Source organism: Bos taurus, chromosome 17 (assembly GCF_002263795.3).
Source record: "Bos taurus isolate L1 Dominette 01449 registration number 42190680 breed Hereford chromosome 17, ARS-UCD2.0, whole genome shotgun sequence".
NCBI classification, from domain to species: Eukaryota; Metazoa; Chordata; class Mammalia; order Artiodactyla; family Bovidae; genus Bos; species Bos taurus.
In genome coordinates, this window is record NC_037344.1 from 353,281 (window position 1) to 376,377 (window position 23,097).

Sequence of the window (23,097 nt, forward strand, 5' to 3'; positions counted from 1 at the left end):
TTATTTAACATACTTTTATTTTTCAGTTGTGTATAGGGGTACCCAGGTGGTGCTAGTAGTAAAGAACCTGCCTGCCATTGCAGGAGACTTAAGAGATGTGGGTTCAATCCCTGGGTCAGGAAGATCCCCTGAATAAGGAAATGGCAACCCACTCCAGTATTCTTGTCTGGAGAATCCCATGGACAGAGGAGCCTGCTAGTCTGCAGTTCATAGGATTGCACAGAATCAGACTGACTGAAGCAACTTAGCATATAGCACATAGTGAATATATTCCCTGTCCCTCATGATTGCTTTGTTTGCTACAGAGAACATTTAAAGCTTTTTCTGTGAGTTTTTAAAGGAAGGAAAAGAGCAAGTAATTTATCAGAGGTGTGAATGGTATAAGGCTGCTCTGTCCAATATGGTAGCCACTAGTCATATTCGGCTAGTCTGTTTGAGATATTCTGTAAATGGAAAATACATAATGGATTTTCAAGACTTATTACAAAAAAAATGTAAAATATAAGTTTTAAAAATATTACATTTAGAAATGATTTTTATTATTTTATAATATTGGATATTTTGAGTTAAATAGAATTCTACTTAATTCTATTAAATTAATTTCAGTTGTTTATTTTTAAATGGGATTACTAGAAAATTCTGACTTGCATTATATTTCTGTTGGACTGGCTAGTCTAGGGTTTCTAACTTATCATTGCAAAGCATATGAAAAGAAAACTTTTATTAAAATTTTTAAATTGAATGGTTAATTTATGTTATTAGTTTCAGGTGTACAACATAGAGACTCAACAGTTCTATAGATTATACTCCATTTAAAGTCTACAGAGTAATGACTGTATTTCCCTGTGCTGTACAATATGTTCAGTTCAGTTCAGTCGCTCAGTCGTGTCCGACTCTTTGCGACCCCATGAATCGCAGCACGCCAGGCCTCCCTGTCCATCACCGACTCCCAGAGTTCACTGAGACTCACGTCCATCGAGTCAGTGATGCCATCCAGCCATCTCATCCTCTGTCGTCCCCTTCTCCTCCTGCCCCCAATCCCTCCCAGCATCAGAGTCTTTTCCAATGAGTCAACTCTTCGCATGAGGTGGCCAAAGTACTGGAGTTTCAGCTTTAGCATCATTCCTTCCAAAGAAATCCCAGGGTTGATCTCCTTCAGAATGGACTGGTTGGATCTCCTTGTAATCCAAGGGACTCTCAAGAGTCTTCTCCAACACCGCGGTTCAAAGGCATCAATTCTTCGGCATTCAGCTTTCTTCACAGTTCAACTCTCACATCCATACATGACCACTGGAAAAACCATAGCCTTGACTACATGGACCTTTGTTGGCAAAGTAATGTCTCTACTTTTCAATATGCTATCTAGGTTGGTCATAACTTTTCTTCAAGGAGCAAGCATCTTTTAATTTCATGGCTGCAATCACCATCTGCAATGATTTTGGAGCCCAGAAAAATAAAGTCTGACACTGTTTCCACTGTTTCCCCATCTATTTCCCATGAAATGATGGGACCAGATTCCATGATCTTCATTTTCTGAATGTTGAGTTTTAAGCCAACTTTATCAGTCTCCACTTTCACTTTCATCAAGAGGCTTTTGAGTTCCTCTTCACTTTCTGCCATAAGGGTGGTGCCATCTGCATATCTGAGGTTATTGATATTTCTCCCAGCAATCTTGATTCCAGCTTGTGCTTCTTCCAGCCCAGTGTTTCTCATGATGTACTCTGCATGTAAATTAAAGAAGCAGGGTGACAATATACAGTCTTGACATACTCCTTTTCCTATTTGGAACCAGTCTGTTGTTCCATGTCCAGTTCTAACCGTTGCTTCCTGCCCTGCATACAAATTTCTCAAGAGGCAGGTCAGGCGGTCTGGTATTCCCATCTCTTTCAGAATTTTCCACAGTTTACTGTTATCCACACAGTCAAAGGCTTTGGTGTAGTCAAGAAAGCAGAAATAGATGTTTTTCTGGAACACTCTTGCTTTTTCGATGATCCAGCGGATGTTGGCAATTTGGTTTCTGGTTCCTCTGCCTTTTCTAAATCCAGCTTGAACAACTGGAAGTTCACGGTTCATGTATTGCTGAATCCTGGCTTGGAGAATTTTGAGCATTACTTTACTAGCATGTGAGATGAGTGAATTGTGCAGTAGTTTGAGCATTCTTTGGCATTGCCTTTCTTTGGGATTGGAATAAAAACTGACCTTTTCCAGTCCTGTGGCCACTGCTGAGTTTTTCAAATTTGCTGGCAAATAAGTGCAGCACTTTCACAGCATCATCTTTCAGGATTTGAAATAGCTCAACTGGAAATTCCATCACCTCCACTAGCTTTGTTTGTAGTGATGCTTTCTAAGGCCCACTTGACCCACATTCCAGGATATCTGGCTCTAGGTCAGTGATCACACCATCGTGATTATCTGGGTCATGAAAATCTTTTTTGTCCAGTTCTTCTGTGTATTCTTGCCCCCTCTTCTTCATATCTTCTGCTTCTGTTAGGTCCATACTATTTCTGTCCTTTATCGAGCCCATCTTTGCATGAAATGTTCGTTGGTATCTCTAATTTTCTTGAAGAGATCTCTAGTCTTTCCCATTCTGTTGTTTTCCTCTATTTCTTTGCATTGATCGCTGAGGAAGGCTTTCTTATCTCTTTTTGCTATTCTTTGGAACTCTGCATTCAGATGTTTGTATCTTTCCTTTTCTCCTTTGTTTTTTGCTTCTCTCCTTTTCACAGCTATTTGTAAGGCCTCCCCAGACAGCCATTTTGCTTTTTTGCATTTCTACCCATTTTATACATACTAGTTTATATTTCTCATACCCCACCTCAGTCCCTTCTCTCCCCTCCTTTTCCTCACTGGTAACCGCGTCTGTTCTCTGTACCTGAGTCTGTTTTTGTTTTGCTATATTCACTAGTTTGTTTTCTTTTTTAGATTCCACATATAAGTTCAGTTCAGTTCAGTCCAGTCGCTCAGTTGTGTCCAACTCTTTTCGACCCCATGAATTGCAGCACACCAGGCCTCCCTGTCCATCACCAGCTCCCGGAGTTCACTCAATTTCATGTCCATCGAGTCAGTGATGCCATCCAGCCATCTCATCCTCTGTTGTCCACTTCTCCTCCTGCTCCCAGTGCCTCCCAGCATCAGAGTCTTTTCCAACCATGTAGAATATTTTTCTTTGTCTGACTTACTTCCCTTAGCTTATATAATACCCTCTAGGTCCATCCATGTTGTCAATGGCAGAATCTCATTCTTTTATATGACTGAGTAGTATTCCATTGTGGGGTTTTCCCTGGTGGCTCAGTAGTAAAGATTCCACCTGCAGTGCAAAAGACATGGTTTGATCCCTGGGTTGGGAAGATCCCTGGAGGAGGGAATGGCAACTCTCTCCAGAATTCTTGCCAGGAAAATCCCATGGATGGAGGAGCCTGGTGGGGTACAAAGAGGGTTGCAAAGAGTTGAACGTGACTGAGCACACACATATATATCACCACTATCCAGTATTCCATTGTATAGATAAAACACATCTTTATTCATTCAACTGTTATGGACACTTCAGTTGCTTCTGTGTCTTGGTTATTATGAGTAATACTGCTGTGAACATTCAAATGCATGCATTTTCAAATTAGTGTTTTCATTTTCTTCAGATGTGTACCCAGGAGTGGACTTGTTGGTAGTTCTATTTTCAAGATTTTGAGAAACCTCCATAGTGTTCTTTATAGTGACTGTATCAAGTTATATTCCTACCAACAGTGTAGGAGTGTTTCCTTTTTTCCACATCTTTGTCAACATTTGTTATTTGTAGACTTTTTGGTGGTAGCTATTTTTACAGGTGTGAAATGATATCTCATTGTGGTTTTGGTTTGCTTTTCTATGAAAATTACAGATGTTAAGCATCTTTTCATGTGTCTTTTGACCATCTGTATATCTTCTTTGGAAAATCTATTCAGACTTTCTGCTCATTTTTTAATCAGGTTTTTGATATTGTATAAGCTGTTTACGTATTTATATAAATGATAACAGTTTATCAGATGTATAATTTGCAAATATGTTCTCCCATTCAGCAGGTTGTCTTATCATATGTCAATGATTTCTTTTGCTGTGCAGAAGCTTTTAAGTAAAATTAGATCCCATTTATTTTTGCTTTTGTTTCCTTTGCCTTAGAAAACAGATCCAAAAAATATTTCTACAATTTGTGTCAAAGAGTGTTCTGCCTATGTTTTTTCCTAGAAGTTTTATGGTTTGGGGTCTCTGTTTTTTAGTTTATTTTTGTATGAAGTGTGAGAAACTGTTCTAATCTCATTCTCTTACATGTTAACTGTTCAGTTTTCCCAGCACCACTTGTGGAAGAGACTGGTTTTTATACTTTGTGTATTCCTCCCTCCTTTGTTGTAGATTGACCACAGATGCACGACTTTATTTCTGGACTCTTTATTCTGTTCCATTGATCTATGTGTCTGATTTTGTGCTAGTACCATGCTGTTTTGATGATGATAACCTTTTAGTCAGGGAGTGTGATACTTCCCGTTTTGTTCTTTTTTTTTTTCCTCAAGAGTGCTTTGGCTGTGCAGGGTCTTTTGTGGTTTGATGTAAATTTTAGGATTATATACTCTAGTTCTGTGAAAAATGTCATGAGTATTTTGATAGGGATTGAATTAAATTTATAGATTGCTTTTGATGATGTGAACATTTTAACAATATTAATTCTTCAAAACTTATGTACATGGGATATCTTTTATTTCTTTGTATCATCTATTTCTTTTTGTTTTGTCAGTATTTTATAATTTTCAGAGTATAACCTTTTCACCTCCTTAGTTAAGTTTATTCTTAGGCATTTTATTTTTTTGGTGTGATTTTATTTAATTAATTTATTTTTATCTTTAAAAATAAAGATAATTGCTTTTCAGTCTTGAGGTGGTCTTTGTGGTACATCAACGAGATTCAGTCATAATCATATATATTATATATATACACATATATATGTGCACCCTCCCTCTTGAGCCTCTCTCAAACCTTCAGTCCAGCCTTCTAGATGGTCATAGAGCACCAACCAGGCTGGGCCGTCTTTAATACAGCAGCTTCCCACTAGTTACATATTTTATGCGTAATACTGTATATATGTCAGTGCTGCTTTGCCAGTTTGCCCTCTCTCCTTCTCCCACTGTGTCTGCCAGTCTGTTCTCTACATCTGCATCCCCTTTTCTTCTCTATAAATAGGTTCTTCATCAGTACTGTTTTTCTAGATTCCATATATATGTGTTGATATATGATGTTTGTTTTTTTCTTTCTGATTTAATTCACTCTGTATAACAGGCTCTGGGTTCATCCATCTCACTATGGCTGACTCAAATTTGTTTTTTTTATGGCTGAATAGTATTCCATTAAATATATGTACCACGTCCTATCTAGGTTGCTTCCATGTCCTGGCTACTGTAGATAGTGCTGCAGTGAACATTGGGGCACATGTGTCTTTTTGAATTACGGTTTTCTGAGGATATATGCCCAGTAGTGGTATTGATGGGTCATATGGTAATTTTATTCCTAGTTTTATAGGAATCTTCATATTGCTCTCCATAGTGGCTGTGTAAGTTTGCATTCCCACCAACACTTCAAGAAACTTCTCTTTCGCCGCATCCTCTGCAGCATTTATTGTTTCTAGTTTTTTTTGCTGATGGTCATTCAGATTGGTGTAAGGTAATATAACCTCATTGTAGTTTTGATTTGCATTTTTCTAATAAAGAGTGATGTTGAGCATCTTTTCAAGTGTTTATTGGCCATATATATGTCTTCTTTGGAGAAATGTCTGTTTAGGCCTTCTGCCTACTTTTTGATTGGGCTATTTGTTTTTCTGATAATGAGCTGCTTATATATTTTAGAGATTAATCTTTTGCCAGTTGCTTCATTTGTAATTATTCTCTCCCATTCTGAGGGTTGATTTTAATCTTATTTATTGTTTCCTTGGCTATGCAAAAGATTTTAAGTTTAATTAGGTCCCATTTGTTTATTTTTGTTTTTATTTCCATTACCCTAGGAGGTGGGTCAAAGAGGATCTTGCTATGATTTATGTCAAAGCGTGCACTGCCTATGTTTTCCTCTAAGAACTGTATAGTTTTTGACCTTACATTTAAGTCTTTAATACATTTTGAGTTTATTTTTGTATATGGTATTAGGAAGTGTTCTAATTTCATTCTTTTATATGTAGCTGTTCAGTGTTCTCAGCACCACTTATTGAAGAAACTTTAATCCATTGGTATATTAATGCCATTTTTATCAAAGATTGGGTGCCCATAGGTGTGTAGCTTTATCTCTGGGCTTACTATCTTGTTCCATTAGTTTGTATTTCTGTTTTTGTTCCAGTACCATAGTGTCTTAATTGCTGTATCTTTGTAGTATAGGCTGAAGTCAGGAAGCCTGATTCCTCTAGCTCCATTTTTCTTTGGTAAGATTGCTCTGGCAATTTGGGGTCTTCTGTGTTTCCATATAAGTTGTGAAATTTTTTGTTTTAGTTCTGTGAAAAATACCATTGGCGTTTTGATAGAGATTGCAGTGAATCTGGATTGCTTTAAGAAGTACAGTCATTTTCATAATATTGATTCTTCCAATCCAACAACATGGTATATCTCTCCATCTGTTGGTATCATCTTTGATTTCTTTCATCAGTGTCTTACAGTTTTCTGTATATAGATCTTTTGTCTCTTTAGGTAGGTGTATTCCTAGTTTACTCTTTTGTTGCAGTGGTGAATGGAATTGTTTCCTTAATTTCTCTTTCTGATTTTTCATTGTTAGTATACAGGAATGCAAGGGATTTCTCTGTATTAGTTTTATATCCTGAAACTTTACTATATTCATTGATTAGCTCTGGTAGTTTTTTGGTTGCAAACGTGGGGTTTTTCTATGTGTAGTGTCATGTCACATGCAAACAATGAGAGTTCTACTTCTTCTTTTCCAATACAGATTCCCTTTATTTCTTTTTCTTCTCTGATTGCTGTGTCTAGGACTTTTCAAAACTATATTGAATAATACTGGTGAGAGTGGGCACCCTTGTCTTGTTCCTAATCTTAGAGGAAATGCTTTCAGTTTTTCACCATTGAGAATAATGTTTTTGTGGATTTGTTTTATATGGTCTTTATTGTATTGAGGTAGGTTCCTTCTGTGCCAATTTTCTGAAAAATTTTTTTTAATCATAAATGCTTGTTGAATTTTGTCAAAAGCTTTTCCGACATGTATTGAGATGATCATGTGTTTTTTATCTTTCAGTTTGTTCATATGGTGTATCATGTTGATTGATTTGTGTATATTGACAAATCCTTGGATGCATGGGATAAACTCCACTTGATCATGTTGTATGATCCTTTTAACATGTTGTTGGATTCTGTTTGCAGGAATTTTTTTGAGGGTTTTTGCACCTATGTTCATCAGTGATGCTGGCCTATAATATTTTTATGGTATCTTTGTCTGGTTTTGGTCATCAGGATGGTGGTGGCCTCATAGAATGAGTTTGGGAGTTTTCCTTCCCCTGTTATTTTCTGTAACAGTTTGAGCAGGGTACATGTTAGTTCTTTTCTAAATATTTGGTGGAATTCACCTGTGAAGCCGTCTGGCCCTGGGCTTTTGTTTGTTGGAAGATTTTTGACGATAGATTCAATTTCAGTGCTTGTGATTCATCTTTTGTATTTTCTATTTCTTCCTGATTCAGTCTGGAGAAGGAAATGACAACCCACTCCATTATTCTTGCCTGGAGAATCCCATGGAAAGAGGAACCTGGCAGGCTACTGTCCATGGGGTTGCAAGAGTCAGACACGACTTAGTGACTAAACCACCACGACCACCTGATTCAGTCTTGGAGGAATATACTTTTCTGATAATATGTCCATTTCTTCCATGTTGTCCATTTTATTGCTTGTAGCAGTCTCTTATGATCTTTTGTATTTCTGTGTTGTCGTAACTTCTTTTTAACTTTTAATTTTATTGATTTGAGTCTTCTCCCTTTTTTTCTTGATGAGTCTGGATAATAGATTGTCAGTTTTGTTTATCTTCTGAAAGAATCGCATTTTAGTTTTAGTGACCTTTGGTATTGTCTCCTTCATTTCTTTTTCATTTATTTCTGCTCTAATGTTCGTGATTTTTCCCCTTCTATTAAAAGGGAGATTTTTTATTTTTTTTTTTCCTGTAGGTGCGAGGTTAGGTTGTCTATTTGATGTTTCTCTTGTTTCTTGAAGTAGGCCTGTATTGCTGTGAATGTCCCTCTCAGCACTGCCTTCACTCGCAGGTTTTCGGTTGTGATGGTTTCATGGTCATTTGTTTCCAGGTACTTTTTGATTTCCTCTGATGTCTTCAGTGATCGCTTGGTTATTCAGAAGCATATTGTTTAGCCTCCATGTGTTTGTGTTTTACAGTTTATTTACTCTAGTTGATATTTAACCCTACAGTATAGTAGTCAGAAAAAATGCTGGATATAATTTCAGTTTTTTTTAATTTAGCCAGACTTGATTTGTGATCCAAGATGTAATCCGAATAAAGTGAATTCTGTTATTCTCAGATGAAATTCTTGTAGATGTCAGTTCGGTCTGACTGGTCCAATGTGTCATTTAATGTTTGTGTTCCCTTATTAATTTCCTGTCTGGATAATCTCCATTGGTGTGAGTGGGGTGTTAAAGCCCCCTAGTATTATTGTGTTACTGTCTTACTTCCCCTTTTATAGTTGTTAGCATTTGCTTTAATGTATTGTGGTGCTCCTATTTCTTTTTTGCTTGATTCCTGATGATTATGTCCTTCCTTGTCTCTTGTATTGACCTTTGTTTAAAAGTCTGTTTTATCTGATGCAAGTATTGGTGCTATGTTGTCTTTTGTTTTCCTTTTGCATGGAATCTTTCCAGTCCCTCACTTTCAGTCTGTATGTGACCCCAGCTCTGAAGTGGGTCTCTTGTAGACAGCATATACTTCTTATTTCTGTTTCCATTCAGCCAGTCTGTGTCATTTGGTTGGAACATTTAATCCGTTTACATTAAGGTAATGATATATATTTTTTCCTTTCACTATTCACTTTTCCCTTTCACTATTGTTTTGGGTTGTTTTTGTATTTTCTTTTTCTTGTGTTTCCTCTCTAGAGAAGTTCCTTTAGCATTTGTTTTAAAGCTGATGTGGTGGTGCTGAATTTTCTTAACTTTTGGTTATCTGTAAAACTTCTGATTTGTTCATCTAATTTGCATGAGATCATCGTTGGGTACAGTAATCTTGGTTGTAGATTTTTTCCCTTCATTACTTTAAGTATATCCTATGACTCCATTTTGGCCTGCAGAGTTTGGTTGAAATATCTGCTGTTATTCTTATGGGGATCCCCTTATATGTTATTTATTGCTTTTACTTTTCTGCTTTAATATTTTTTCTTTGTGTTTAGTTTTTGTGAGTGTGATTAATATGTGTCTTGGCGTGTTTCTCTTCGGGTTTATCCTGTATGGGACTCTCTGAGCTTCCTAGACTTGGGTGGCTATTTTCCTTTCCCACGTTAGGGAACTTTTAGACTCTTATCTCCTCAGATATTTTTTCATTCTCTTTTTTTTTTTTTGTCTTCTTCTGGTATCCCTCTAGTTCAAATGTTGGTGCATTTAATGTTGTCCTAGAGGTTTCTGAGACTGTCTTCTTTTCATTTGGTTTTCTTTATTCTGCTATGCTTCAGTTATTTACACTATTCTGTCTCCCAGATCACTTATTCATTCATTCACTTACTCATTCTTCTTCCTCACTTATTCTGCTTTTGTGAAGGTTTCCTGGTTGAGTGAACTAGTTCCTGTGTTCTAGTGCTTTGAGCTGGATACTGTCTCTCTGAAGGGCAGTGCTGTTTCCATTGTTGTGTTTTGGGATATCTGTGGGCTTGGTATGTCTGTGGGAAGCCTATCTGCTAATAGGCAGGGTTGTGTCCTGTTTTGGTAATGATTTGATATGAGGCATCTGGCTTTGGAGCTTGCTGGCTTTTGGGTGGGCCATGGTCTTAGTGTTGAGATGGAAACCTTTGGGAGAGCTCTTGCCAATTAATATTCCACGGGGTTGGGGGTTCTCTGGTGGTCCAACATCCTGGATTTGGGTCTCCCACTTTCGAGGTCTAGAACCAATGCCTTACTGTAGCACTAGGACTCTGCAAGCTGCACAGCATAGAAGAGAAGAAGAAAGAAAGGGACTTAAAAACAGAAAAGAAAGAAGAGAAAAAAGAAAACAAAATAAAACAAAAGAAAGTCAACAATCATACAAGGAACAGACAGACAAAACCCTGTGAGAAATGGTCAAAGAAATTGCTAAATAAACTCACACACTTATAAACATACACTCACAAGGAGAACAGGGGAGAGAGAGAAAAAAGAATGTAAACAGGAACCAAAAAATGAAAGAGAACAGTTAAGTCAATAAATCCATAAGTGAAAACAAGTACTTATAATTAGACTAGCAAAAATACCAAACCAAAAACATGGGTAAAAATGCAATATCATGAGAGTACTGTAAAAATAGAAATAAAATGATTTTAAGATGGACACATTTAAGAGGAATAAGTAAAACCAAAATTAAAGGAATAATGAAAACGAGTTAACAATGGAACAGTATGAAGAAGAAAAATTATTTATATATACAGAGAGAAAGTAGTAGTAAGAGGAATGTCCTCCACTGTCCTCATTACACAGTGAGTTCCTGCCAATCTGCCAACTCAGGAACTCTCCAGTGTTTCTAGGAAGTTCTCTGGACCTGCTGTGGGTGCTGTGGGGTCAACTCAGACTTAGATCTGGTCTTACGACAGCTTGTATTTGCTTCCAAAGTCTACAATTGGCCCCAAAGTCCACAGGCTCAAACTAATCCTGGGGATTTAATCTGCTGTACCTGTGGCTGGAGGGAGGAATTCCTTTCCTCTTAGATCACACAGCCCCTGGTGCTCAGCTTTGATTTTGGACCCACCTCTGCTTGTAGGCTGCCCTCCTGTGACTGTTTCCTGCCTGTATGAGAGGGGCCGAAAGTTGCTACTTACTAGGGTTCAGCTGTTTACTCGGGCTGAGGAGATGGAGGGGTGCAAGAGACACAATTGGGTTTTGTGGGATGTGCCTGCTGTTGCTGATTCCTGGGGGAATTTGCCATTCTGAGGCAGGTCATGCGCTCCCTCAGGGCAATTGGCCCCGTGTTGTGGGTCCCTTGGCAGAGCATATCTGCATAGGCTCCCAGGAATGTGTGGATAATGACCTGTGCCTGCTCATAGCTTGGTGGTTTGGGACTGCAGTGATGTCTTTTCCATTGGCCCTGGTATTCTTGGTGGTAGCCAAGTGGCCTGCATTCCTCCTCTGGGATTACAAATTGAAGTTGTGGCTAGTTCTGCCTCTGGTGCTCTTCTTTGGTGTCAGGTAGTCAACATTTCTACCTCTGGGGTTGCAGTTCATAGCCATGGCTTGTGCCATCTGTGACACTTGCCAAGACCAAGTCCTCCTGTCTTTGTGCTGGCAGAGCTATTGTGTCCCTGTGACAATGATCCCTTGCTTCTCCAGCAGGTTGAGGCTTTTCCCTGGATTCTCAGCTTTGCTATACTACCCTCTTCAGAGTATCTTCACAGCAGTCAGCTCCAGTCCTCTTCCTGGAACCTGACCCCTGAAACTTAACCCTCAGTACCCAGCCTCCTCTCACCAGTGGCCATGTAGACATATATTTCAGGCTGGGAAGTGCTGGTCAGCACTGATCTCTGTGCTGAATTCTGTTTTGCCTTTTAAGCGCCTGCTGTTGCACTCCCCTCTGAGGCTCTGAAGTTCTCCTAGTTTGTACTTGAGAGGGGGTTTCCATGTGTGTGGAAACCTTTCCTTCTTTATGCTCCCTCCCCAAGGCCCAGGTTCTTGTCCCAAATTCCGTTGTCTCTTTTTTTTCTTTTGTCTTTTACCCTGCCTCATTCTGTGAAGATGAGCTGTGAAGTCTGGGTTCCTCTACCAGGGTTCAGAACGTGTTTTGAAGGAGTTGTTCATATGCAGATGTATTTTTGATGTGTTTGTCTGGAGGAAGGTGGTCTCATCTTACTTTTCTGCCATCTTGAAAGTAACCCCCTCAACTGTATTTGGACTGGAGGTATGGCACTGTCTTGTGTTCAGGTTCCCCCCCACCATCACCCACACACACATTCATATGTTAACATCTTAATGCCCAGTACTTCAGAATGTGTTTGTTTAGAAACAGGGCTGTTGCTGAGATACTGGGGTAGGAAGGACCAGTCATTCAGTATGACTGGTGTCCTTATTAAATGGAGACTGGTGTGATTTTAAATGAGTGTATTTTCTTACTTTCTCTGTCTGATAGTTCATTATTAGTGTATAGAAAAGCAATAGAGATGTCTTCTTTCCTGCAACTTGACTGAATTCATTTATTAGTTCTAATGTTTTATTGGTGTTGAGATGTTAGGGTTTTCTATGTATTGTATCATGTCACCTGCAGGTAGTAACAGTTTTACCTCTTTCCTTCCAATTTAGAGTCCTTTTATTTCTCTTTCTTGTCTAATTGCTATGACTAGGATTTACAATACTGTGTTAAATAGAAGTAGCAAGAGTGAACATTCTTGTCACTAATTTTACAGAAGCTTTCAGCTTTAATCATTGGCTGAGGATTTATCATAAATGGCCTTAATTATGTTGAGATATGTTTCTTTATCCACATTTGCTGAGATTTTTTTATATTGAATAGATGTTGAATTTTGTCAAATATATTTTTTTGCATCTATTGAGGTGATCATGTGAATTTTATCCTTCCTTTTGTTAATGTGGTATATCACATTGACTTATGGATATTAAACCATCCTTGCATCCCTGGAATAGATTCCACTTAATCATGGTGTGTGATCCTATTTATATTGTTGAATTTGATTTGCTAATACTTTGTGAGGGTATTTTTCATCTATATTCATCAGAGATATTAGCTTATAATTTTCTTTTTTTGTAGTGTCTTTTTCTGGTTTTGTTATCAGGGTAATGGTGTCCTCATAGAATCAATTTGGGAGTGTTCCTTTCTTTTCAGTTTTTTGGAATAATTTGAGAAGGATAGGTATTAGCTCTTTCTTCTTGATATATTTGGTAGAGTTCTTCTGTGAAGCCATCATGTCTTGAACTTTTTTTTTTGCAGAAAGTTTTTTTTTTTTTTTTTTCACAGATTCAGTTTCACTGTTGAAATTGTCTGGTTTTTCTTAATTCAGTCTTTGAAGGTTGTATGTTTCTAGAAATTTGTCCATTCTACTAGGTTATCTAATTTGTTAGTATACAACTACTTTTAGTATTCTCTTAAGATTTTTTGGTATCTCTGTGTTATGGATTGTTATTTTTCCACTTTAATTTTTTATTTGGATTCTCTCTTGGTAGTGAGCCTGGCTGAAAGTTTATCAATTTTATTTTTCTTTAACCAAAAAAACCCCCCAAAAACCCAAAACCAGCTTTTGGTTTCATTGGTTTGTGTGTGTGTGTGTTTGTCTCTGTTTCACTCAATATTTTCTCTGATCTTTACTATTTCTTTCCTTATGACTTTGGGCTTTGTAATTCTTTTTCTAATTCCTTTATGTGTAGAGTAGGTTGTTTTCTTGAGTAAGGCCTGTATCACTATAAATTTCCCTCTTAAAACTGCTTTTACTGCCTTCTATAGATTTTGGGAAGTTGTATTGTGTTGGTTTCTGCCAAACATCAACATGAATCAGCCATAGGTTTACCCATGTCCCCTCCCACTTGAATATACCTCCCACCTCCTTCCCCATGTATTTGATTTCTTGTGCCACACTGTTCTGGTTAGAAAGATTGCTTGGTTGGGTTTGTATCTTGCCAGAGTTTTAAGACTTGTTTAGTGGCCTAGCATGTGATCTATCCTGGAGAACATTCTAAATGCACTAAGAAGAATGTGCATTTTGGTGTTTTGCATGGAATGTCTTTCAGATACTCATTACGTCCAATGTGGTATTTAAGACTGCTGTTCCCTTATTGATTTTTCGGTCTGGATGATCTGTCCACTGATGTCAATTGAGTGTTACTGTATTATTATCATATCTCCCTTTGTGTCTGTTAATATTTGCTTTATATATTTAAGTGTTCTTACATTAGGTGCATATATGTTAATAAGTAGTACATTCTTTTCTTATAATGATCTCTTTATTATTATATAATGCCATCCTTTGTCTTTTATTATAGACTTTGTTCTAAAGTCTGTTTTGTCTGATATCAGTCTTTCTACCCCTGTTACTTGTTTCCACTGCATGAAATATGGGAAAGTTTTTAGATAGAAAAAAATATAACTCTCTCTTTAATGATGGTGGTAGTAGTGTTAGTGATTTTAGGCAGTAGTGACCTGCCCATTGCTAAAGTATCCTCAAATACTTGAGTCGTTGCAATGAAAAGAGTGACTTTAAGTGTTGAATGAAAAGTGAGTAGCTTTTTTAATTAGAAGACTGAAGTATGAATGAACCGTCTTGGTATTATTTTCCTAGCATTTTGTGAAAGGTATATGTTTTCCCATCATTTCCTTTGTGAAAGCACATATATTTGAAAGCTTGGGCTAAGAAGGGAGTGACTTAAACTTTCCTTTAATCTCTTGTGTTGTGTTTTGAAAGGTGATCCTTTGTTTTGTTCCATCATTTGTTTGCTGCTTCTTTAATTAAGCTCATGATTCAATGAATATTCATCTGCTGGGTGTTAGAGATAACAGTGGTGAGCCAAAACAGACATGGCTGCTGCCTTCATGGGGCTTATGATTGATTATAGGAAGCAGGCATTAATGAAACAATCATACAGATAATTTACTGCAAATTTTAATGGCAGTAACTGCTACAGTGAGGGTTGTGAAGATAGATAACAGTGGTCAGGGAAATACTCCCTGAGAGGATAAGAATAATTGTGCTGTCATCAGAAGGAAAAGAGAAATTAGGAAATGAAGTTAGGCATAGGGAATGGCAATATCTAAGTCTTGTGGTGGGAGAGAGCCAGCCTCCTACTGGGGCTAATGCGTAGCTGGAGTCAGATGGGTCGGGTATCATGGCAAGAGAGGAGGCTGAGTGGGTTCGTGAAGGCCAGCATTCTTAGAGCTTTCTGCATTTTGGTCTTTATCAGGAGTTGCCATGGGAAAAGCCATTGTAGAGTTTTAAGCAGGGATATGGCATGATCAGATTTGTATTTTGAACAAAACACACTGGCTGCTGGGTGGAGAGTGGATTGGAGAGAGAAAGATGAGGGAAAGTTAAACTGAATATTGGATATTTGATTTGTTTCCTAGTGCTGCTCTGACATCAGTTTCAATCAGTAGGTTTTCATTTAGTTTTGGGGAGAAAACATAGTTGGAATAATCCAGCAGGTCTGGCCCTGCTGTTTCAGTCAGTCTGGTTGGAAAAATAGTTATTGGGATGTAAAGTGTGGTAGTTATTAAGTGACATTGAAATAAAAGTAAGAAAAATAGTGTGGTTATGTTGAGACATTTTTTTCTTTGAAAAGTCTGTAAAGGTTGACTTTTAATAGGCCTATTCCTCTTACCTTTCCCCCAGCTTCTATGGAATTGGTAGCCTGGTTTTTCACTTATGTATGTGTAGGCCCCTGCTGATGAAGGTCTGACTCGCTTAACTACTGGGAAGGCCACACTAGCTCACCTTCCCCTGAGGAAGATGACCCAAGTTTTGGGACGAAGTCTTTGGCCTTGCCAGTTGTTTTACCTCTTTGAGCCATAACTATGAGGGGAGTGGAAGGAATGTAGTCTAAGTTTCATTGCTTCCCTGACATTTTCTTAGCCTATGAGGTTTTTCTCCTGTTTCCCTGCAGGTTGTATGGTGCCCTTGTCTCTTTCAAGGATTATTTAGCTTTACCCTTCATTCAACTGTTTGTCCCATTTTGGCCGTGAATTGTGTGGCTGTGGACAGTCTGCTTTGGTTCTTTGTGTTGTACCATTTCAGTAGCTAGCATACAAGCAGGCTAATAGTTGGTACTGGTTTTCAGAAAGAAAGATAAGCTTTGAATAGCTGAATCTTCACTGCCAGGTCCACAACAAGGATTGTTTAAATGAAATCACTGACCACTAGTGTTTTAAAAAATGAACTCTCTTTGGGGCTCGTTAGAAATTTTTTTTTAAAAAATGTCATTCGCTTTTCTTTTACCCCTTATTGCAAATTTTATGTAATTCTTTAAAAAACTCTAAAGAGGTCTATTGCTTGTACAGCTGAAAATCTTTAGTTATTTCCTATTCTTGCATCAACTTCCTGCTGCCAGAAATGGGTAGCTGAGAGTAGTTTCCTGACTTCTGGGAAGGGAGAGCTTCTTGTTCTCACCATTCTGCTTTTGGGCTGTCACTTCTAATGGGTAGAATATCAGCTGTACACTGGGGTGTTTTTATGAACATTTGACTGATGAAAGTGAAGTTTTAGAAGTAAAAGTCACCTCACTATTCTTCTAATTATACTTGGCGTAAGGTATGGTTGTGGAAATAGAAGGACCAGGAGTAAGTTATAGAATTTTAATTTAAGTTAAGAATTATGATTTAAGCTTATAAAAGTGAAGTGTTACCTTTTCTTTAAACTAGTTTTTCATTTCTTTTACTTCAGAGGCCCAGATATAGCTCTATGTCCTATCTCAATATGAGCTTGAATAACTCAAAATTATTTTGTTTAAAAACCCTGAGGTCACTTCTAAACAGTGTATTCAATAAGTACTTATAGATATCTAGTTCTCCTTTGAAGTCAGCTAGCATGTCTGGAAGGCTGTGTGGGAGCCAGCAGAGCCAGTGTCTGACATTGCCCATGCCCTTTGTGCAGGAGATGTAGAGAAGAGAATTAGGTGGTGGAAGATTGTGTGCAAAATGTGGGTTCTGAAGAGGGTTCTCACAAGAGAAATTCACAGAAATGATTTTAGCTGGGCCTGATAGGGGTGCAGTAGGATTCATAAAAAGTACTGGAGACGAAAGGCAGTTCCTGGTCTAGATAATTGCACAAACTAGGGACGGGCCAAATGTATCTTGTTTGGTAACGTGCATCAAAATAGTTCATGTTGGGGAGTCTGTAGAAAAGGTCAAAATTATGGTAGGCTTAAATGATGATTTATTGGGACTTAATTCCCAGGGCAGTGGGAATCAGTGAAGGTTTCTGAGACAGGGTGTAGCATTGTAAAGCTAGTGATGTCAGAGGAACAACCTTTCAGTGTAGTGAAAGATGCTGCTGCTAAGTCGCTTCAGTCGTGTCTGACTCTGTGCGATCCCATAGACGGCAGCCCACCAGACTCCCCTGTCCCTGGGATTCTCCAGGCAAGAACACTGGAGTGGGTTGCCATTTCCTTCTCCAATGCATGAAAGGGAAAAGTGAAAGTGAAGTCACTCAGTCGTGTCCGACTCTTAGCGACCCCATGGACTGCAGCCCACCAGGCTCCTCCATCCATGGGATTTTCCAGGCAAGAGTACCGGAGCGAGTCTGGTACAAAAACACATCTCTGGTGGGGAAGTCAGCTCTGTATATTTCCTAGACGTGGCTTGGCAAAGGGAGGAGTTTTTCAAAGCACTAACACACTAACATTTTCAAAAGCAAAGCAGTAACCTTTACAGAGTGCTTAACATATGCAACAGAGTGTATTGGGCCTACAAAGTAGACAAAGAAACAGGCTGTATCCCCAGTACACCTTTACTTGAGGACATTACACTGTGAGCTTTTTGAGGTAACCAGAAGAGAACTCTTGGATTTAACGTTTTGCATTTAAAATAAAGAAAGCAAAAATGACTGTCTTCTGCTGCTGCTGCTGCTGCTGCTAAGTCACTTCTGTCGTGTCCGACTCTGTGCAACCCCATAGACGGCAGCCCACCAGGCTCCCCCGTCTCTGGGATTCTCCAGGCAAGAACGGTGGAGTGGGTTGCCATTTCCTTCTCCAGTGCATGAAAGTGAAAAATGAAAATGAAGCCACTCAGTCATGTCTGACTCTTAGTGACCCCATAGACTGCAGCCTACCAGGCTCCTCTGCCCATGGGATTTTCCAGGCAAGAGTAGTGGAGTGGGCTGCCATTGCCTTCTCCCGACTGTCTTCTAGGATATGGGATAAGACTGGACTTGAATTTTAAAAGTTTCAAAGAGTATTAGTGGGAGCCAACCTATTATTTGTTGAGAAGGAAGCTAATATAGATCCTTGGGCCTCTGTGGTTGCTCAGTGGTAAAGAATCCACCTGCTAAGTAGGAGATGTGGCTTTAATCGTTGAATCAAGAAGATCCATTGGTGGAGGAAATGGTAATATACTACAGTATTCTTGCCTGGGAAATCTCATGGAGAGAAGAGCCAGGTGAGCTATAGTCCTTGGGGTCTCAAAAGAGTTGGACATGACTTGGTGACTAAATAACAGCAACAAATATTGATCCTTAAGTTACATTTAGGAGTTGAAACTTTTTAGTAAATCATTGAAGAAGTTTGAATGTTTGCCTGTATATCACACAGAAGTTGTAAATATTTAATTGTTCAGTTATAACAGTTTTACATTCTAGAAGATAGGATAAACATAAGAGCCTGAGGTCTGTCTTAAGGGATTGCTTATTGTAGTTTTCCCTTAGGACTTGAGACATCCTGGACACAGATCACTACTAAGATTGTATCTGTTTTGCATCTATGAAAACACTGAGTTTTGGCTCTTCTTTGGTTATTTGTACTTTGTTTCTTAGGTCACAAGTGAATTAAACAATAAACTGAAATGAGGCTGGCTTTCTTTCACTTCATAGCTTTATATTGCATATTACTGTTTTTTAAAAGGTTTTAGGAAATTGCACAGGGTGTGAATTTTTTTTTTAATTCCTAACTTATATGTGTGTGTATATATACATATGTTTCTATAGTAAAACATTATTAGCTTCTTTTGTTTTCTTGTTGTACTAAAGTAGAATATAAAACATTCCTTGAAGGATAGAGTAGTTGGGAAGAGCCCTAACTCAAGCAAACTCATTTATTTAAGAAAATTTAAGAGACATTTTGAAGCTAACAGTCTCAAGTTAGCTTATAATCTTCTACAGTGTATCTTAAGCACTTGTGATAGATTTCCTATTAGGTGGTATTTATTGACCATGGATAGAATCATTAAACATTTCAAAGATGTGAAGAATGGATGGTAGTAAGTGAACTTGCTTCTGTTTTTCTCTTCTGTTTTGTGGCATTGCTGATTTCCCACTAGCATGCTTCAGAGTTCGCCTTCAGATTCCCCTCCTAAAAGTCAGAAAACTGGAAGATCTTACCTTGATGTTTCTCATTTGAATTATAGCTAAGAGTATCACCCCTTAGTGAAAGAGGAGAGTGAAAAAGTTGGCTTAAAGCTCAACATTCAGAAAACGAAGATCATGGCATTTGGTTCCATCACTTCATGGGAAGTAGATGAGCAAACAGTGGAAACAGTGTCATGCTATTTTTGGGGGCTCCAAAATCACTGCAGATGGTGACTGCACCCATGAAATTAAAAGATGCTTACTCCTTGGAAGAAAAGTTATGACGAACCTAGATAGCATATTAAAAAGCAGAGACATTACTTTGCCAACAAAGGTCCATCTAGTCAAGTCTATGGTTTTTCCAGTGGTCATGTGTGGATGTGAGAGTTGGACTGTGAAGAAAGCTGAGCGCTGAAGAATTGATGCTTTTGAACTGTGGTGTTGGAGAAGACTCTTGAGAATCCCTTGGACTGCAAGAAGATCCAACCAGTCCATTCTAAAGGAGATCAGCCCTGGGTGTTCTTTGGAAGGAATGATGCTAAAGCTGAAACTCCAGTACTTTGGCCACCTCTTGCGAAGAGTTGACTCATTGGAAAAGACTCTGATGCTGGGAGGAATTGGGGGCAGGAGGAGAAGGGGACGACAGAGGATGAGATGGCTGGATGGCATCACCGACTCGATGGACGTGAGTTTGAGTGAACTCCGGGAGTTGGTGATGGACAGGAAGGCCTGGGGTGCTGCGATTCATGGGGTCACAAAGAGTCGGACACAACTGAGCGACTGAACTGAACTGAACTGATCACCTCTTCATGGAACACAACTTTGTTGTGGTGAAGGGGCTTAGGTAACTCAGTGAAGCTATGAGTCATGCTCTGCAGGGCTACCTAAGATAAACCGTTCATAGTGAAGAGTTCTGACAAATCGTGGTCCACTGGAGGAGGTAGTAGCAAAACACTCTAGTATTCTTGCCAGGAGAACCCCATGAACAGTATGAAAAGACAAAAAGATATGACAGTAGAAGATGAGCCTCCCCAAGTCAGAAGGCGTGTGGTATGAGGAGGAAGGAAATGCCATGAAATAATGGGCCCAGATACCATGATCTTAGTTTTTTGAATGCTGAGCTTCAAGCCAGCTTTTTCACTCTCCTTTTTGTCCTTCATCAAGAGGTTCTTAAGTTTCGCTTCACTTTCTGCCTTTAGAGTGGTATCATCTGCCTATCTGAGATTGTTGATATTTCTCCTGGCAATCTTGATTCCAGCTTATGCTTCTTCCAGTCTGGGATTTCATGTAATGCATTCTGCATATAAGTTAAATAAGCAGAGTGACAATATACAGTCTTCTCATACTCCTTTCCCAATTTTAAATCAGTCAGTGGTTCCATGTCCAGTTCCAACTGTTATTTTTTGTCTACATACAGGTTTCTCGGGAGACAGGTAAGTTGGTCTGGTACTCCCATCTCTTTAAGAATGTCACACAGTTTGTTGTGATCCACAGTCAAAGGCTTTGGCATAGTCAATAAAACAGAAGCAGATGTTTTTCTGGAATTCCCTTGATTTCTCCATGATTCAACAAATGTTGGCAATTTAATCTCTAGTTCCTCTGCCTTTTCTAAACCCAGCTTGTTCATCTGGAATTTCTCATTTCAAGTACTGTTGAAGTTTAGCTTGAAGGATTTTGAGCATAACCTTGCTAGCATGTGAAATGAGCACAGTTATACAGTAGTTGGGACATTCTTTGCCATTGTCCTTCTTTGTGATTGAAATGAAAACTGAACTTTTCCAGTCCTGAGGCCACTGCTGAGCTTTCCAAATCTGCTGATACACTGAGTACAGCACTTTAACAGTATCAACTCTTGGGATTTTAAATAGCTCAGCTGGAATTCTGTCACCTCCACTAGCTTTATAGTAATGCTTCCTAAGGCCCACTTGACTTCATACTTCAGGATGTTCAGTTCTAGGTGAGTGACCACACCATAGTGGTTACCCATGTCATTAAGACATTTTTTGTATAGTTCTTCTGTGTATCCATCACCACTTCTTATTCTCTTCTGCTTGATAGTTCCCTTACTATTTCTATCATTTATTGTGCCCATTCTTATATGAATGTTCCCTTGATATTTCCAATTTTCTTGAGATCTCTCATCTTCCGCATTGTTTTCCTCTATTTCTTTGCATTGTTCGCTAAGAAGGTCTTTTTATTTCTCCTTGCTATTCTCTAGAACTCTGCATTCAGTTAGGAATATCCTTCCCTTTCTCCTTGACTTTCACTTTTTTTCTCAGCTATCTGTATAAAGACTTCTTAAACAACCACTCTGCCTTCTTGGATTTCTTTTTCTTTGGGATGGTTTTGGACACTGCCTCCTGTACAATATTATGAACCTCTGTCCACAGTTCTTCAGGCACTCTGTCTACCAGATCTAATCCCTTGAATCTATTCATTAACTCTACTGTACAATCATAAGGGATTTGATTTAGGTCATATTTGAATACCCAAGTGGTTTTCCCAACTTTCTTCAACTTAAATCTGAATTTTGCAATAAGAAGCTCACGATCTGATCCACAGTCAGCCCCAGGTCTTCTTTTTGCAGACTGTATAGAGGTTCTCCATCTTCAGTTGCAAAGAGTAGAGTCAATCTGATTTCAGTATTAACCATCTGGTGATGTCCATGTGTAGTCATCTCTTGAGTTGTTGGAAGAAGGTATTTGCTATGACCAGCATGTTCTCTTAACAAAACTGTGTTAGCTTTTGCTTTGCTTCATTTTGTACTCTGAGGTCAAACTTGCCTGTTCTGGTTATCTCTTGACTTCCTACTTTTGTATACCAATCCCCTAAGATGAAAAGCACATATTTTTTGGTGTGAGTTCTAGAAGGCGTTGTAAGTCTTCATAGAACCAGTCAGCTTCAGCTTCTTCAGCATTAGTGGTTGGGACACAGACTTGGATTACTGTGATGCTGAATGATTGCCTTGGAAATGAACCAAGGTAATTCTGTCATTTTTGAGATTGCACTCAAGTACTGCATTTCATACTCTCCTTTTGACTACAAGGGCTGCTCCATTTCTTGCTCCCAGTAGTAGATACAATGGTCATCTGAATTAAATTTGCTTTTTCCCATCCATTTCAGTTCACTGGTTTCTAAGATATCAGTGTTCACTCTTGGCATTTCCTGTTTGACCATGTCCAATTTATGGACCTTGATTCATGGACCTAACATTCCAGGTTTTTATACAGTATTGTTCTTTATAGCATCAACTTTCCTTTCACCACCAGGCCCATCCACAGCTGAGTGCTATTTCTGCTTTGGCCAGCTGCTTCATCTTTTCTGGAGCTATTACTAATTGCTCTGCACTCCTCATTTTCCAATGAGGTGTACTCAGATTGGAAAAGACCCTGATGCTGGGAAATGTTGAAGGCAAAAGGAAAGGGGCAGCAGAGAATAAGAAGGTTAGATAGTATCACTGACTCAGTGAACAGGAATTTGAGCAAACTCCCAGAGATAATGGAGGACAGAGGAGCCTGGTGTGCTACCGTCTATGGGGTTGCAAAGAGTTGGGTACAGCTTAGTGACTGAACAGCATCAACAGTAACAGCAAGGATATCTAGCTCATATTTTATTTCATCAGATTTTTAAAATAATTTTTAATGAAGATGTTTTCCTTGTACATATTTTCCTTTTTCTGCACGTAGTTTTTTCATCACACGTGTTCAGAACTCACTTCTACCATTACTGTTTCCTCTCTGTAAAATCCTCATGTTTCCACTTTGCTTCATCCCTATTATCTTTTCCCTGTTGCTCATATCTTCTTTCACTTTATTTCCAATTATTGGTGTTTTTTTTTTTTCTCTCTTAACTATGACCAAGTATTCTTAGAAGTCCTTAAATCTGGATTCTTTACCTTCCCTTCTCTACAAATACTCAGTAATGTGCTTCTT

General features: G+C 38.6%; 1 protein-coding gene across 3 annotated transcripts in view; it reads left to right on the forward strand.

Moving 5' to 3' along the window:
• The window catches only part of KLHL2 (kelch like family member 2), a 171,581-nt gene that overhangs the window by 13,593 nt on the left and 134,891 nt on the right, over positions 1-23,097 (forward strand).